General features: G+C 39.3%; 1 long non-coding RNA gene across 2 annotated transcripts in view; it reads right to left on the reverse strand.

Annotated features, from left to right (window-relative positions):
- Positions 1-6,437: 6,437 nt before the first annotated feature.
- LOC148045321 (uncharacterized) overlaps positions 6,438-19,054 on the reverse strand; it is a 35,673-nt gene continuing 23,056 nt past the window's right edge. For both annotated transcript variants that reach the window (XR_015696560.1, XR_015696559.1), the window contains exon 2: positions 6,438-6,644. This is a non-coding gene — a long non-coding RNA (uncharacterized LOC148045321). The remainder of the gene's footprint in view (positions 6,645-19,054) is intronic.

Raw genomic sequence — 19,054 nt, forward strand, 5'->3', positions numbered from 1 at the left:
GGCCACAAGTGAACCCAAAATTCTGGTCATAAGTCATTGCAATCATAAGCTGAGAAACATAGTTTTTCTAGCAACCACTTTGCTTGGATTTCTTCCACTCCAGCAGTTATTATAATATATCACTGCCTTGTGGGAAGCTGATAGCAGATCTGTTGCCATCACATTACAGCTGCTTCAAACATCATCAGATTTCACTGAATACAATTTGTTCAAACAGATTGACAATGAAAAGTCATTTTTACAGGCTAAATTTGTTCTTTTAAGGGGGGGGAGAAACACACAACAGTGAACTTTAGGAGTGTGCACAAAGTAGAACATATCTTTGATTTCAAGCTTAAAACAAAAAGATTCTTCCCAAAAGTTTCCTTTTAAAATTTTCAAAACAAAACTGAAATAACAATACAATAGCAGAGTTGGAAGGGATCTTGGAGGTCTTTTAGTCCAACCCCTGCCTAGGCAGGAAATCCTATACCGTTCCAGACAAATGGCTATACAACATCTTCTTAAAAATTTCCAGTGTTGGGGCATTCAAACTTCTGGAGGCAAGCTGTTCTACTTATTAATTGTTCTAACTGTCAGGAAATTTCTCCTCAGTTCTAAATTGCTTCTCTCCTAGATTGGTTTCCACCCATTGCTTCTTGTTCTACCCTCAGGTACCTTGGAGAATAGCTTGACTCCCTCTTCTTTGTGGCAACCCCTGAGATATTGGAACACTGCTACCATGTCTCCCCTAGTGCTTCTTTTCATTAAACTAGACATACCCAGTTCCTGCAACCGTTCTTCATTAAACTGGACAATCTTTATTTTGGTAAAAGGAAAGCATTTGCATCACATTTAAGCAATGAGAAATGGTGGGGAAATAAGATCAAATCTCTTGGACTACCACAGGTAGAGAAATCCCTTTCATTGTCATCTTATTTTTGCTGCTTGGTTCTGGTAGCCCTGCCTTGGACTTTCTTATGTTTCTTTCTTGGTCAGCAGCCTGACCAAGCAGCTTTTGTGTATTGAACTTTCTCCTCCCTTTTATCATCTTCATTACAATTTGGATATTAAAGATGCAAAAGTTGCAGAAAGTCTGCCATAGATGAGTAAAGGAGGAACAAGGATCTTAGAACATTATTGATTATGGAGATGACAACTGCTTGCAATAATGGCCAGAGCCTTTAGCAGTAATAAAAAACAAGCTCTAAGCACTTCAAGGGAAACAATGAACCTGAATTTGCATTTCCCATAAATCTCCTTCATCACCAAGGCATTGTTGTTGTTAGTTGCAAAGTCATGTCCGACCCATTGCGACCCCATGGACAACATTCCTCCAGGCCTTCCTGTCCTCTATCATCCTTTGGAGTTCATTTAAGCTTACGCCGACTACTTTGGTGACTCCATCCAGCCACCTCATTCTCTGTCATCCTTGTTAGGAATATAATCTAAGAGTTGAGTTGGCAATATGTAAATCATGTAACAATGTTGTACCTGTTTCTTTAAAGCATACTGTAAAATGTGATTGGTTGCTGTTTTCCTCAATCGGCCATAAGAGGGAGCCAGAATGACTGTTAGCTCTCTGTTTGTTAGATGCTGGGCTGATCTGATCTGAGTGTTTTTGGAAGCTGGAAGTGCCGTGAGCTATTGTAAGTTTTGCAACTGTTAGCAAACTTTGAGTACCAAACTGATTATATGATACTGGACTATGTTATTTGGATTATCCCTTAACTGAAAGACATTGATGACTGACTGTCTTATCCGTGTATGACTTGGACTGTTTGATGGACTCTGATACCTCTATTTCCACGAAAGTAAAAGCCTATTCAAACTGCAGTGTCTCTGTATGCTAGTTTGTGTGTTCTCCAACACAACTCTCACAATGCTTCTCTGAACGTACTTGCTCTCCCAATGGGGAGCTTACCTAAAAATCCCCTTCTTTTGTCCTCAATCTTTCCCAGCATTCAGCTCTTCTCCAGTGAGTCCTTCTTTGTCATTAATTTTCCTTCGTCACCAAGGCAGTGGTTTTAGGCAGTGCCAATTCCATTTTCACTTCCTCTGGCATTATGATAGTGGAACGTATAAGGAAGGTATATTGCCAAGAGAAACCGTCAGCCTTCTGAAAAATCAAGTCTTCTCCAGGGCTATTGTTACTGCTATTTCCTTTGTCCATTTTGCAGTCAGACACAGGACAGTCTCTGAGAGATACAGCCTTATGCTTCATAGCTGGTGTCTGCTGCCACCTCAGGAAATTCATGGTAAAGACGTACAAAGAAATGCCTATGCTAAACCTTTTATTCCACCGTACTCAGCACATTTTTGCTTTTTCAAATTTCATATCATTCCTGTGACCAATGGTTATGGTAGTCATACTAGATCATCACACGTGCCTTCCATTTGAAACCATGGGCAGCAAGAGGCCGGGTCCTCTGCAGTGGTGGGTTGCAAGTGGTATGCCACGGTACCGGCATATCGGTGCCTGCTGGGATCACCAGGTACTATTCAGGTACAGTGCTTTGGATGGCCCACCTGCCCGCCCGCTCTCCTTCCCGTTATATGAGCTGTTCAGGGATTCTGTGCAAGCGCACGGAGTGTACAGCACCTGCGCAACACTTCGCCGAGCAGCTGGAACGTCCCAGAGGTGTCCCGGAGCTTCATGGATGGTAAGTATGCATGCAAGCGCTGTGAGCGTGTGCACGCATATGCGCACATGCTGCACGAGTTCATGTGATGGATGCCTGGCCCCATTGCACCGCACCGCTTGCAATGGGATCTGGAACCCACCACTGATCCTCTGTGATGACCTCAGAGGACCATTTGTGCACAAATATGGGTCTGACAAGGGTGTCTCTTGGTGGATTGGCGAACATCAGTTGTGAGAAAGGTCTTCCATATAGGACTTTTACAAGAGTCCAGTTTGCCTGCCGTATCTGATCCTTTTTTTTTCTAGAGCTCATCCTATTCTCCTCTTTGTGGCAGTCTAGAATGCTTATAATTGTCATGATATCTCACCTTTATACAAAAAGATCAGAGTTTACATTATGTTGTCATGGTGCTCATTTTTCCATTTGTCCACCCTCCCTGATGGGCACTGAGGGTCACCTTGATATCTGGACTATGTAATATTGTTATTAACTAACAGGTACTTTGTATTTTAATTTGACTTATTTTTCTCTCTTTTAAAATGGTGATAAGGGTTTATCAAACTATTACATACAGAAATGTAGGAAAACCTTTTATCCTATTGCTATACGAATTGAATGATAGCTTCTAATAGTTCTAAACTGAAAATATAAGCTATTAGAGGAGATGTCTGGAGAATCCTTCTGATAAGAGAAAGGTTGTTAATGTTAATTGGCATCTGGTTTGTCTCATGTACTCCAAACAACCTTTTTCCTTATTGATATCTTATAATCTATTCCCCTTCTGTCCTCAGACTTCATTTGAATGAACATATGTCGTATTATGGGATCAAATATGTAACATGTTTGACTACATGCAAGTGATGACCCATGCAAAGGGAAAGTTACTTTTATCCTGTCCAGTCAACTTTTCTCTTGCATTTCCTTTGATGTGTTAGCTAAAAAATGGAATCTGTGCTAAGAATGTGGGTTTCCTCATTGAATGAGAAGAATCCATTTTATCAGAATATTCAACAAAGTGTAACGAAATGTTCTTCCTATCTTGGTCTGTCTCATTGAAAAATTTGTATGCCATGTCATGAACTGTTGTGTTCCACTGGCAGCCTGTGGAGCTGGTACCAGAGTCGGACAGTGAGGAGGTTGAGGAGGAACCTGGAGTCTGGGGAAGGCTCGCACGAGGACTCTGCATTGGAGGCAGAGAGGGGCCGGGCCCATCTGGTAGTTATGTGCTGCTTCCAGAGCCTCCGAAGTCTGACATCAGAGAGGCAGAAGAACAGTGTGAGCCTGTTCCCAGTGTGTGCATGCGCAGAGCTGCCAGAAGGCAAGAACAATTAAGGAAAAAAGGGCGACTCGGGAGTAAGGCTTGGAAATGATTGGCCCCTCCCATAAGACATAAAAGAGGAGCAAACGGACATGAGCCTTTGCAGGAAGCAATTAGTTCATATAGTTGGTTCAAGCTCTAAGAAGTCCTGTTTGACTCTGTGCTATGTGTGGCCTTGCAAAACTAATTGGCAATTTGGTCTCTGGCAGTGTTTCAAGGTGGATGCTGATCAACATTACCCTGAAAGACTCTGTCAACTTGAGCAGACATCTGTCGGAATCTTCACAGACTGTTTGTGAACCATTACTGGCTGTGAATGACCATAATTCACAGCCATCTAAATAAAAGTGGGTTTTTGGGACTAAGATTGTGAGTTATGCTTTCTCAGAAGCCTAGGTAAAAACATGAACCTTCAACACCATGGATCTTGTACATCTATGAAATTTAAAACAAATAATACACTTTTAAAATAGTTTCTAAATGAGTTGGGCCAAGAGTAATGGAAACATGAAGAATAATGGAAGGCTGAACCACATACATGAGATATGTATACCCTGAAATCCTGAATTGCACACACTTCCAACTCCAAAATATTATTGGATCTCCAGGAGTCCATCCCGAAATTGCCACTAAATTGTAAGTAAAGGGGCAAATCATTACATATACAGGAGCAATCAAAAGAATTATTATCCTTTTTGATACTTGTCATTATTCTACCATTTTAAAAATTTTAATCCTAATTTAATTTTAAGGTCAACTTTTATATTATTTTATGTATTTGTTACATTGTATTATATACCACACAGAGCTCCTCTTTGAGGGAAATGCGTGGCTTAGAAATATGAAATATAAATAAATTATATAAATAAATTATATTTTATTAATTTAAATTAAATGGAAATAAATCAAATTTAGATTTTTTTTCTGACAACCATCCCCTTTTTCTCAAGGCCCCACATATTGTTTGCAATGTTCCCAACTCGCTGCCCCATTTCGAATGGTATGATTGTTGTGTTTTTTTAACTATGTATGGTTTTTTGTGTTCTTGTTACTTTGTTTGTATTTTCCCCCTCCCTTTTTAAGTTGTGAGCCGCCCTGAATCCCTTCAGGGAAAAGGGCGGCATACAAATAAATTAAACCAAACCAAACCAAACCAACTGTAAGCTACTAAAAAGACTAAAAGGACAATTGTAGGCTATTCTGGTTTTTAAGTTGTTTCGTGGATATGTGCACTTTTCCTGGTGATTGTTTTTTGTCTGAAGTAAAGAGCTAAGTATCTCTGTGAAAGCAACTCTCCTGAACAATCTTTGACAGCCTTTCTATCTCAGCATAATATAAAGAACTTCTCATTTATGCTGTGAAATGGGATGGTTGGATCTCACCTATTATTCTGCATTTCCCTCTTGCATAATGCAGCAATGCTGGTTAAATCTATTTTGCTTTTCTGGGTCTTTCTTCAACAGGGGCTAGTAACAAATGCAGATATCAGAGAAGAATGAAGGAGCCTAGATTCCTTACCCTGCAGAAGTTTTTCCCACATTCAGTAAAAGGAAAGAACGGCAACAAGACATGGTCATCAAGGCAAGCAACATGATGTCGCCTTTAATCTCTACATCCCCCTAATGCTTCATTGCTTTTCTAATTTGCTTGCAAAATGTGCTAGTTATTCAGCATCTTTACTTTTTTTTAATTAAAGAGACAAGTCATTAGGCAGTCTTCTTAGTTTCAGGATCTCACAAAGCAATAAAGACAATTTTTGCAATTCCACATAGCTGAAAAAATTGGCTGCCTTGAATATATAATCTAAGAAATGTTTGATGAGCAAAGATGAAGGGTAGAGGACTAGCCATGATAATACCAACATAACTAAGCAATGCAATGTAATAGCAATAGCAATAGCAGTTAGACTTATATACCGCTTCATAGGGCTTTCAGCTCTCTCTAAGCGGTTTACAGAGTCAGCATATTGCCCCCAACAACAATCTGGGTCCTCATTTTACCCACCTCGGAAGGATGGAAGGCTGAGTCAACCCTGAGCCGGTGAGATTTGAACAGCCAAACTGCAGATCTGCAGTCAGCTGAAGTAGCCTGCAGTGCTGCATTTAACCACTGCGCTACCTCGGCTCTTTTTAATATGTGATATTACAATGTAAGATCTGCCTTCCATGTTTGTGTATACAACATTTTGTTCTTCAAGGAAAGAGGGATTTATAATTTGTTATTGTGGCATAGCCCCAGGAAAAGCGGGAAGAAGAAGGCAAAAGGCTTGTCTAAAGGTCATCTATTCGCATCTATACTTCAGTCCTGATGTTGCCAAATATGGATTTGAATTGTTACAAAAGGAGTTTCCTTCTGGCACCAAGAGCTTCCCAGCACAGGGCTGGTATCCTAGCCAGCTTGCCAAAAACTTCCAGATGTAATAAGGTGAGAGTGTCGTAGGGAAAGAAATCTGGCTTAGATGATAGAGCATGCTAGCAAAGTAAGGGAAACAAAAGTTGAAACGAGAAAAAAATGGGCACTTTATTTGATTCTGTATGGGCTTGTGAGATGTTCATATGTGTTCCATGCTTTTTTGACCAGCCTAGACCTCTATAGAATATTGAGAGAATTTAAAGAAGTAGCATCAGTTCTGAAAGGTTTTGTTGATGTCCCCAAACTCCTTGTTGAAAGCATCATAGGTGTTCTCATCTGGAAAATGCAACCTGGAAAAGAGTGGATAGGGAAAGTAGGTTACTCACACGGAAGTTAAATGTACAGCTCCCAAAGTAAAATCAGGGACCATTACCCCCTTGTTGCCCCCAAATTATAAAGCAGTACATATTTCTGAATGGCAAGTCATTCTCTAGACAGGGCACAATCCCATCTCAGGGCTCAGGTCATGTCTTTGAGAGTCTAATAGCTCTTTATTAATAATGAAATTCTACAACTAGCCTGCATCCAAACTATTGGGATTATTAAGGTAGGACCAGCATTTTCACAATATTTCCTAATAGACAGAATTGCTAAGGACTTTGCTAAGGAATTTGTCTGTGGTTCAGAATACTGTTTAATACTGTATGTTTCATGTTTATATCTAATTTGAATGTGTACGTTATTTGCAGTGTCTCCTTAAATTGTACTTTAATTTATCTATCAAATTTCTACATTTCTCTTCTCCCTTACATGTAGGGATGTAGGGTGATATACAAAAGATAATATAAAAACATGACTAAAAACCCAGCTAAAAACAAAAATAAAAACAAGGTTAAAATGTACAAGTTAAAATTAAACACCAAATTTTTTTTAAAAATCACAAGACTAAAAAGTTAATGAGGTGGATGGAATGCCCTCAGATCATCAGCCATTCTCAGGGGTGTGTAACACATCTTAGACATCCCTCCTCATGCTAATCGGCAGAGCCAGTGTCAACCTGGAAAACAACTTTGTCCGAAGCCATACTTATTTCTGCTTCGTTTCTTGGCTGCCATTCAAGGGGGAGGGAAGAGCATGGGAGGGAACTCAGGAATGTGGTGCCTCAGCTGGCTAGCCATAAGATCTACCAGCCAATATGAGAACCAAGATTATGTCAATGGGCACCTGTTGAAGTGGAGTGGGAACCTATATCTGGATTGATTGGCCCATATGGCCTGAGAGGCAAAGGGGGATGGGGAAGTCTCATTTTTTTAACTCTCCCTAAGCTCAGGAATAGGACGTGGTGGCTCAGTGGCTAAGACACTGAGCTTGTTGATCAGTCAGAAGTTTAGCAGTTCAATCCCTAGCACCGCATAATGGGGTGAGCTCCCATTATTTGTCCCAGCTTCTGCCAACCCAGCAGTTTGAAAGCACATAAAAAATGCAAATAGTAAAATAGGGACCACCTTTGGTGGGAAGGTAACAGCGCTTTGTGCACCTTCGGCATTGAGAGTCATGCCAGCCACATGACCAGAGAGACATCTTCGGACAGCGCTAGCTCTTTGGCTTAGAAACGGAGATGAGCACTATCCCTAGAGCTGGAAATAACTAGCATGAATGTGTGGGGGAACCTTTAACTTTACCTTTAAGCATGGGAATAATTTAGAGCTAGCTTCACCTTTCTAAGTGCTGATATGATGTACTCAATAAAGGATCTCTTGAACATGAGCAAAATATAAGAGTCCTGACTTCCCTGAGTTCATTAGTTGGAACAATGACAACCAGATCTTAAGATTCTTCTAGAAAACTAGAAGCACGCTTAACACTCCTAATTTAACACTTTTCTGGAAAGCCTCATCTCTGGGGGTAAGATGTTCAAACGGATGAAGAAAAAGCAAAAAAAAGCCCCTCTTCCTAAATCCCACCAGTTCAATTTCTTTTTTAAAAAATTTTTTTATTTTCAGACAAACACAAACACACAGCACATATAACATAAAAGCCTCTTCAACTACACACAGTGTGTCAATTGGTTACAAGGTCTTTCTGTGTCCTTTCCATAGTCATCATTTGAATTTTATCAAAATTCACATATTGAACATCAAGATATCTTTATAGACATTGTTATTATGCTTCCTCCTATTCTAAGTCATTCTATCATTTTAGCATTGATATGTCTAATAATTTTTAACTCCATGTTTTTCCCCATTATTAGTATCATCAATCTAATATGCTTGTATACAAATTAATATGATTATTAAACATCCATTAAGCCTAGCTATTATTACATCCTTTCAACATAAGGCATATTAAATTTAAAGTAAATTTATATTATGACATTTTATTACATCATCCTGAAATCATCCAATATTACATCTTTATATTCTATTCTATATAAAATTGTTTATCTTTTATAAAAATGCTTTGTATATAAATGCTTTGTTATCATTATTAATCATTTATTTGACTATAGCTATTATTACATAACACTTAAAATTTGGCTACATTTAATTAAAATTTATTGTGACATTTCATTTCATCATCCTATATCCTTCCAGAGATATTGTAGTCCAATATCTCTTGCCATTTGTAAAGTCTGTATTCTAAGTGTTTTCTTGATAAGTCTTATGTGGACTTCTCTTAAGAACTTGTTGTTCATTGCATGTCTTATAAGAATTTGAAACCCTCTATCTGCTCTTTTTATCAGCTTAACTTTTGTTATCATTTGTTATGCCGAGATTACTCTCATTATTTCTGCCAAATTTTGTCTCCTTTCTTCATCTATAATTTCAAGTCTCTTTTCAATTCTCTCTGTAATTATTAAAACTTTTTGAATTTCTAAGAAAATTCTTAAGTTAGTGCCTTTTCTTCTTCATGTTGTGCAATTTTCCAGGTTATAAACACTGCCAAAACTTCTGAGACTTTTTAGGTCAAAAAAATGCAGTGAAGTTTTTCAAATCAAAGCTTTCTCTTACCTTCAAAGGAACACCTATAGAAACAAAATGTTTTCCACTGAGCCTTTCAATAAACAAAGCTTATAGCTTTATCAGATATTGCCAAGCCTCTAACCAGTATATGGAAGTGTTATCTCTTTTCCATCCGTTTCCGCCTCTCTCTGTAAACACCAAGTTCCGAGAGAGGTAAAAAAAAAAACATTTAAAAATTACGCTCCATCCAAGCCTTACGAGAGAAGAAGCTTTTAATCCACGAATACAAAAAAATGGAAAAAGTATAGAGGAAGAAGGAAAAAAAGAAACCAGTCCAACTTAATGGTAAGAGGCATTTGTAAAAAGTCCATCCATAGAAAACAAACAAAGTTAAGGTAAAAAAAGATAACACGAGAGTCTTAGACCAGGGCTAATTCACCACTTATTTTCTTCTGTCTTCAATTTTATTTTAAATTCCAATTCTTTTGGGTTTTTCCTTCTCTAGTAATAAAACTTTTTCTCACCATTTCGACACCACTCCTGTACTGCTTCTGTTTCAGAGGCTTGTCCCAACCTTCTGCAGCCATTTTGGCTGCTTCTCTTGTAGCTGCCAAAAAGAGTTTTCTTCTGGATCAATCAGGGGCTTTACGATGCCCCTGAGATCAGCAGGACATGGTCTTCTCTATCACTGTTCCTTCAGAACAGTTTAGGTCCAAAAGGACTGTCCATGAACAGAGATATTGACAGCAACCCTAGAGCCCCATTGCATGTCATGTTGTTGCGACGTCAAGCCCTGCCCAAATGCCACCAGTTCAATTTCTTTAACTGATGGGATTTGCAGCAATAATGTGCCAGTCATTTCATCATTATAAAGAAATAAATGCAAAGTAACTTGACAAAACAAGTTACACATACATACATAAACAGATCTCCACTACAGCCACCAAGGTGAAGCAATTTTAATGGATGAATGCTCAAAGGGCTACAGGTTGTTTCTGCAGAGTGTTTATTGGATATTAAAAATTGCAGTTAAGAGCCCAGGTCTCACTTGGAGAAGGACCTGTTAGATTGCATCTCTACACCTTCCAGGACTATTGTAAAAACTTAGCAGGTGGCAGAACTGAAATTTATCAAGACTCTTTAATTGCTTGTTCAGCCTAATAGCAACATTCCCTGAATTAGACCCCAAAAGATCTGGTAAGATAACAACTAAAGATACCCAGGATGACACACCAAAAGCAGGAGAGGAAAGAAAGGAGAAAGGGGAGGAAAAGAAAGGATAGGAAAGATTAAATTTGGGGTTTAAACTGAAGTCTTCATTTTAGCATGAAATCTGGCTGGTGACCAGTACTTTGCTCTCAGACCAATCCACCTCAAAGGGCTAGTATGAGAAAAAGATAAGGCAAGATCATTGCATATATTGTCTAGAGTTCAACAAAATAAAAAGTGAATATAAATCTAATGATTAATTTTCCTCCCCAATTGTAGGGTCTTGCATTTATCTCTATTAAAATATGTCTTGTGGATTTTATTCAATGCCCAAACTTGTCAAGTTTAGTGTGTGGAACAACTGATTGTTTATGTGCATATGTGTAGTAGATTTAAAGCCAATAATTCTTTTTGGATTACACATTCTTTAGAAATAAGAATCAGGGCAATTTTTACATATTTACAAATAAAAATCTAAATGTGCTAGGTGAATATTCAGTGATACTTCAGAAATTTCCAAGTAATTTGGTAAGAACACTGCCTTGCTAGCTACTGGTTAAAGGAGGCAATCTGGAGTTTTAATGTGATTGTTTCTGAGCAATCTCCCTTTTACCAATCCCAACTGACTCCTTCATTTGCCCAGGGATTTCAAGAGATGAATCAACCAAAGCAAAACCTTGAGAGCTGGTGAAGAAAAATGAAATATGAATATGACTGAGCATGAATATGAGCTTTGCTTACAGTTGTCAAGTTTTATCAAGAATGAGGAGGGAAATCTCCTGCTCATGACTATTTTGATAGCAATTTGCTGGCAAAGTTGATCAGCATTGCCAAATTCCTGACTCTTCCTGGATAGGGTCTGGCATCATAACTTAAATGCCACTTTTCTGGGATTCGTTTGAGCTTATAAACTCTGATGAAGTGGACAGGCTAATATCTAGAATTACTTTTGCCACCTGGCTCCTTCAGAGGGCATATAGAGGTACAGACAGAAAAAAATATTTGTAGATCAGGGCTGAACTGTGGGGTCCTTGATGCTCTCTGAACTTGGTTGTTTATTGTTAGCTTATTTGACAGTTCCTTGATTGGGATGTTGTTTATTTCTTGATTATTGGCCTAATGATTATTTTGATGTCTGCTCATCTGGTTGCTTATTGCTGATGAGGAGGTGTTTGGTCTTTTTGTTCCTTTTTGACTTTTTGATTGTCTCTTCAGAATGACATGTAGATGTGGTTTATCTCTATGTGCCTGTTGATGGCTGATTTGTCTGGGTGCCAGATTTCCAGGAATTCTCTAGTATTTCTGGACCTGGCTTTATCCAGGATGATCACAGTTTCCCAGTTGAAACTACTGTTAAGTCTGTCTATGTGTTGTGAAATTTAGGCACTTTCATCATATCTTCTGATTGTTAATTGGTGTTCATGGATGCACTCTACTAGTCTTCTACTTTTTCTAACGAACAAGCTAACAGTAAACAACAGCCCAATCAAGGAACCATCAAGGTCACTTGCACCAATATTGACAGGCCACTAGAATATAAAATGAGAGGAAATCTTACTCTCTACTAGCACTGATGGTGTTAAATAGTTTGCTAATGAAATATAAAAATAACCAAGCTCAGAAAGCACCAGGGACACCACAGATATACTGTAGCTGCAATTGGCTAGATCTGAAATATTGGTAACACATTATTGTGAAAGCGGGCACTGCTTGCTCTTTAAAGAGGCAGTGGTATTCTTCCTCTTTCAGTGATTCCTTGAATCCTTGAAATACTTGAGAGTTATCATCCAGATAAAAACAAGGAATGTTATTGAGGAAGTGGTAAGAATTCAGGTACAGAAGGCCCTAAAGGAAGCAAATTATATGGACCTATTTCAGTCACAATTAGAACCTGGGAAATGAATTGGAAGGTGCTTACCTTCTGTTCCTGTTAAATTTCTCTATATTTTTCAAATCTATATGAAGCTATTGTCAGGCATAAATATCCAGATCCACATCTGTATAGTCCAAGCTAACTATTTTATTGCATTTTACCTATAATACAGGAATCTCCCCAGTCTGCCTGCTTTCCCTTGGGAACAGATAGGTAAGGTTCTACAGAGCTTGGGGGGAGGGACATTCTTGGCTCTCTTGCAGCTGCACAACAATTCAAGGCTAGATCCCCACTTGAATCCTCCTTCCTGCCTGACTTGGCATTTCCCAGCAGCTACCAAAAGAGGATCAGATACCTGTTGATTCAGGACATGGTATCATCAGGTATAGATATTCAGTTGTATGTTGCCACTCATATCCCTACTGCCATGGAAGCTTTGTCCAAATATCTGGAAGCTGTAGTAGTCTGGATGGAACAAAAGAAGTTTAATGTAAACTCCAGTATGTTCAAAAGCTTTGTTTAGCAAGATTGTCAGTCAGCGCCACATTGATTCTTGATTGAATGACTTATGAAGCCTTATATAGCTTATTTCTTTCAAAATCAGCCATACAGTACACCGGAGGTGGGATTCAGCCAGTTCATACCAGATGCTAATTTGTATCTGGTTCAGTGAACTGGTTGCTGCAAGGACCAGCTGGCCCACCCACCCCTCCCAGGAGTCTCCACATGGCCCATTCATCATGTCAGCTAAGTACAAGACCTGCACGGAGGCTCTGAGCGGGCGAAAAATATGCCTACTGGAAGTTCCGGAAGTCCGGAAATGAGGCCATTTCTGGATTCCAGAGGGCCTCCAGAGCCTGGGAAAATGCCTCCCTCCACCCTGAGGAGGCTGAGTAGGCCACACACTACATGGCCACGCCCATACAGCAACCAGGCAGAGAACCCTACCCTTTAGAAGAATCTTTCCATCCCAATATATAACTGGCACTGATACTTTTGGCCTTTAGATAGACAGTTAATAACTGGATTTTTCCCCAGGTATTGGGCCAGGATGAGCAGTTTCCAATTGCTGAAATATAACGTATCTTCATAATTTAATTATTTTAATTTATTTTACTGGTATGTGTTATTTTTTCATTTATTTCAATGATTATTTTGTTTGTCACCCAAAGTCAATATAGATGCCCACATGAGTTTTTTTAAATAAATTACCATATTTTTCGGAGTATAAAATGGACCTTTTTTCCTCAAAAAGAGGGTGAAAATCTGGGTGCATCTTATACACTGAATACAGCATTTTTGGCCTACTGAAACCCCGCCCCCTTCGCAAAAATGGACATGCAGAGGGTTTGGGAGGCTTGCAAAGAGGTCCTGAGGGCTGGGGAGGGCTGCTTTTGCTCGTTTCCCCCTCTCCCCAGCCCTCAGGAGCACTCTACAACCCTCCCAAAGCTCTGTATGCCTCCTTTTTTGCAAAAAATGAGGTGTGCAGAGGGTTTGGGAGGCCTGCAGAGTGCAAAAAAAAATTTTTTTAATTTACCTCTTCAAATTCATGGTGCGTCTTATACTCTGGTGCATCTTATAGTCTGCAAAATATGGTAATAATTTTGTGGGATACACACACACACACACACACACAAATTATACTCATCATAACACTACACATTGTATACATTAATAACATTATCAATTATTTATTTAAACTATATCTATTGTCAATAAATTTCACTAAGTTTAACTAGTTTTAAATTATATTCTTCCATCTATCAACTTGTATCTTTCCAATAGCAAAACAGTCTCATATCTTCTGCCATTTGTGGTGCCAGTCCTCTAATCATCTCCTTGATCAACTTTGTATGGACTCCTCTTAGCAACTCCTTGCTTATAAGATCTCTCATATAATCTTGATGCCCTTCTTCTGTTTCCTTAGTCAACTTATCTTTGATTGTTGGTAGTGTTATCAATGCTATTGCTAATAAAATTTCTCTCTTTAAATCCATAGATTCTTTGGGTTTTTCTTCTGTATATTGTCATCTGGGAAAGATTTCCCCTCCATTTAATTCCTCTTTCAGTATTCCAATCTTTCCATTTTCAGAGACAAACCAATCACCATATCAGCAAATTTAATCTCTTTATATTCATTGTCCACTTTGATTTTTTGGATTTTAACCACCATGTTTTCCATTTGATAAACATCCTCAACTTCTTCATCATATTTTGCTGTTAGATGCTCTAAATCTTCCAGTTTCTTCTCTATCCTCTCACATGTATTTGATAATTTCTGTATTTCTGAAAATATCTTTTGCAAGCTTAAGGTTTCTTTCTGCTGTTGAAATTGTGCAATTATCTCCAGCTAACAAACACAGCTGCTCTAGCTTGGAAGGTTAATAAAATTAAGCATAGATTCACAAAACGTTTTATTTTCACTTTTCTCTGGTTAAAGATATACTTCAAAGGGACATCTGTATGCTTCCCTTCTTATCACTCTCTATAACAAAGCAGTGAGACCTTGTAGTGCCAAGCCAAAACAATCAGTGAAGAAAAAAAATGTTCTATTTCCAATACACAAACCTTCCAGTCTCCGAGTAGCAGTGCAAATGTTGCAAATTTCCTTATTTCTTTTTGTATCTTTTTTGTATTTCAAATTAGAAAAAGGAGTCCAAATTTTAAATGGGTTAGGAGAACACCCACAGTAATGAAAGAGGAAAATTTTAGTCTATAGGTTACAGAGAATAATAAAAGGAAAAAAAATGAAAGAAAAAAACTTAATCCATTCATTTTAAAAGGCTTGCATACATTTCATCCATGAAGATAGCATTTAAATAGTAAGATAACCACTGTCCAAAACTATTCCAAATTTAATTCCGCCACTTGATTCTTCTGTTCTCCAATTTAAATTAATTTTAAGTTTTTTATAGGCAGTCTCTTTTTAAAACAGTAGAAGTTCCTTACCAGCTGGAAACACTTTTTCTTTCCGTATGCTTCTGTTTTGGAGTCACCTTCATCAGCCTTGGCTGCATTTTTTGTCACCGGCTTGAAAAGCTTCTCTTGCATCGATCAAGGACTTTGCAATGTCTCTGAGGTCAGCAAGATGTATTCTTCCTATTCACCATCTCTTCAGGATTGTTTAGGTCCGATTGGACCACCCAGCGGCAAAAGTATCGGCTGAAGTCTCGGAGCATCAAGGCCACACGTCCATATCATAGCGACGTTGGATCCTCCTCCTAGACCTTTATGTTCTAATAGTAGAAAGTAATGGAATTTTCTGCAAAAAATGAATTCTACATAGTGGAGAATATCTGTACCAAATTGCAAGCAGATAAATTTAGTGAACCTTTTGCATAGAGAAATGGTGGCAGAGAGAAATAATAATGTCAATTTTTGAGTAAACTGGTGGTGACTCTAGAAGTGGAGGGAAACACATATTAAATTATTTATTTTTGCCTCAAGAAAAGTCCAGTCAGGTAGATAAGGCGGTTACAAAATGTCTTGTGAAATCTTCAGGGAATAGAACATAGGAAATGGAAGTGCACAAATAGGTTTTTTATTTTTATTACAACGTGACTAGAATAGCTTACCAACAGACTTGGTAACACAGTAGTGGTGTGCAAAATGAAGTCAGTGAAAAGTATGATGTCAGTATGTTCATTTGCCTATTCTTCCTTTCTTCTCATAGCATCGTATGGTAATGTTGTTCTGACCTAGGCTTCCCCAAAAAGCATGAGCCAGCGTCTTGGTCCCGACAAAACCGCTTTTATTAAACAAATGTGAATTCCTCTCATTCACACTCAGTAAGGCCTGGCAAACAGTCTTTCAAAGGAATATTTGTGACCACAGACCTTATCTATCTTGGAAAGCTGCCATGTAAATATTTTCCAAATGAGGTGCTGTGCAAGGAAGGACTGGGTACAGAGTCTCTGAGATTCATGGACAGATCTTCACACTCCTGAAAGGAATCTGAACGAACGAATTGTTTCCTGTAAAAGCCCATTCCCCTTTCGCTCCTCTTTTATTTCCTATGGGAGGGGCCAATCACCTTCCATCTCTGACTTTCCTCCCAAGTCTACTCTGATTTCTGAGTTGTTCTTTTCTTTTGGCAGCTCTGCATATGTGCACACTGGATCCTCTTGCAACTGGTACAGTACAATAGCCCTGGCGTCCACCACATGAAAGTGTGTAGCACGCACATGCATACTTACCACCTGTGACACTCTGTGGTGCCTCCATGATGCTCCAGCTGCTCGGCAGAATGTCGTGCAGGCACCATACACTCCGTGGCAGAAGCCCTGAAGAGCTCAAATACTGGTAAGGAGCGCGGGCGGGTGGGTAAGCCCTCCGGAGCACTGTACCGGAACAGTACCCAGTGCTCCTGGCAGGCACCAGTATGCCCCATAACCCACCATTGGAACAGGTTCTAGTGTTCCTCTGCCTCACTGCTGTCTAGCTCTGTAGGCACCTGATCACTGCCAGACAGCCTTGGCCCCGTCTCTGCCTCCGACAGAGAGCCCTCATACAAGCCTTCCCCAGCCTCCAGGACTGGCCCATGCTCCTCAACAATCTCCTCACTGTCCACCTCTGCTGCCAGATCTGCTGGCCGCTGGCGGGTCACAACAAATGTAAGTGCTTTCTCCATTGGGTTCTGTCAATTAAAATCAAAAGCCCAGTAATGGAGATGAAATCTGAAATAATGTCTTGCCAATATTTTATAACTGATTAGTTTTGCTGCCATTGGTGGTGGGGGATGGAGATTCATCTGATGATTTAAATAGACTTTGGTTTGTAACTTTGCTGTGCATGGGAATTGCAGCAATTGCCCTGTTGCTTCTTCTTCAAAAGGTAGACTGATATATTGATATGCAGATTGTAGACAACATGCCAACCTGCATCACGAAGGACCTCTTATTCTTGCATTTCAATGAAGCATCAAAGTTAATAGATCCTCCTTGCAAATAATGGCTTTTGGATAGAGCAGAAAAGCTATGCTTTGCCACATGTCTCGATAACTCAACAGAAGTCCCACTTTGCTTATTGGAGATGCCTCAAAGAGATGTTATATAAGCAAAGTGCCCCTTTGAATCTACAGAGCCCTTGTTTGGCCCAAGATGGTACAATCCAAGCAGGGGTGGGTTCCTACCGGTCCTTACCAGTCCTTGCAAACCAGTTGGTCGGTGAACCCGGAAGTAATTAACTTCTGGGAATGTCCCCTCTAAGGTGCGGATAGAACTGGCCACCCGCAAATGACCTCCCCAGACTTGTTTTGTTGAGCACTGGGCAACTGATGGTAGCTAGCGCCAGTCGCCCCATTTTCAGCAAAGCAAGCCCGGGGAGGTCCCTGCTGCTGTGTCTGTCGGTGTCTGGGGCCGACCCAGCAGATGGTGTGGGGAATCAGGGAGTGGGGGAAGAGTGCGCACGCGCACGGGGGGAACCCTTCAGTCCTGCGCGCTGCCTCGGCAAAGATGGAACCCAGAACCAACTCTGTTCACATACAGTATAAATGTATAACTTAAATAATACTAACAACAACAACAACAACAACCGAGGAGCTTTACTTTGTTGTGGTAGAGGGGCTTGCGCACTCTAATGATCCTAAGGGCTATGCTGAACAGGTGCAACCATATCAAACAGGTCTCAAGTGAAGGGCCAGACAAAATTTGCTCCACAACCCATTCAAATATGGTGAATATGAAAAAATGAAATTTATTCCGGCTGAACCCTCACCCGGATTAACAAGGGTTCCATTGGATGCTATGGCTCCTGGGCATTCTGCGCAAAATGAGCTACAGGGCTCAGCTCCCTCTGCTAAGCAACCAGGGCATGGAGCTGACAAGCTACTGGAAGAAAAAGTGAAAAAGCAAAAAATCTGGACTAGGGAAGAAAACATCTCTATTATGAAAGCTTACAGTCTGAGCCAGCAAAACGTGGATTTCAAAAACGAATTTATCAGATTTGGAAGGTGAACCACATGGATTGTGATATCAGTGAACAAAGGCTAATGGACCAACGATGTGTAATTCTAAGCCACAAATTTTTCACTACAGCAGAATTAATAGGAATCGAAGAGAAAGCAACTAATGGTCTAAGTATACCAACAAAGGAGAGTAACATCAATAACAACAACAACAACAATAATAATAATATATTTTTAAAAATAATTCTCTTAGGCCAATATTTGTAATTTGGGCATTCTATCTGCATCTGTATGACATATCTGCATCTAGATAAAAATATCCTTGTCTGCAGACAATCAGACATATGGTAGTGTCAAGTAATCAAATAAAAAAGAGATCCCTGTGTGCTAAATTTATGATAAGATTTTTTTTTAATTTCATTTGTTGCTTTTTTGGGAGATTTGGATCTTTATGTCTTATCTCTTTCTCATTCCAATTTCTTTGATTATAGTTGGTTTTGTAAATTATGAAAACAATTTCTAACTGTTATAAACCTATAAACTTTATTCAATTAAACTACTTTTTTAAAAAGGATACAATTAATGGAATTTTTCCTTAACCTTATTGAGAAAGATGAACAGTGCTATTCTATTATTATTAGTTTCTACATCAACATTCCCACATGTTTTGTTGCAGAGAGTGAATGACAAAGGAGTGCATATGTATATTGTTTGCAGAACCTGGACGTATTCCTGAGAAACAATTGGCCTGTGCCAGTGGTGGATTTCAAAAAATTTTAGAACCTCTTCTGTAGGTGTGGCCTGCTTTGT

The sequence above is a fragment of the Thamnophis sirtalis genome, unplaced genomic scaffold, assembly GCF_051295495.1.
Source record: "Thamnophis sirtalis isolate CommonGarterSnake01/CBP01778 unplaced genomic scaffold, rThaSir2_p1.2 scaffold_5, whole genome shotgun sequence".
In the NCBI taxonomy this organism is placed as follows: Eukaryota; Metazoa; Chordata; class Lepidosauria; order Squamata; family Natricidae; genus Thamnophis; species Thamnophis sirtalis.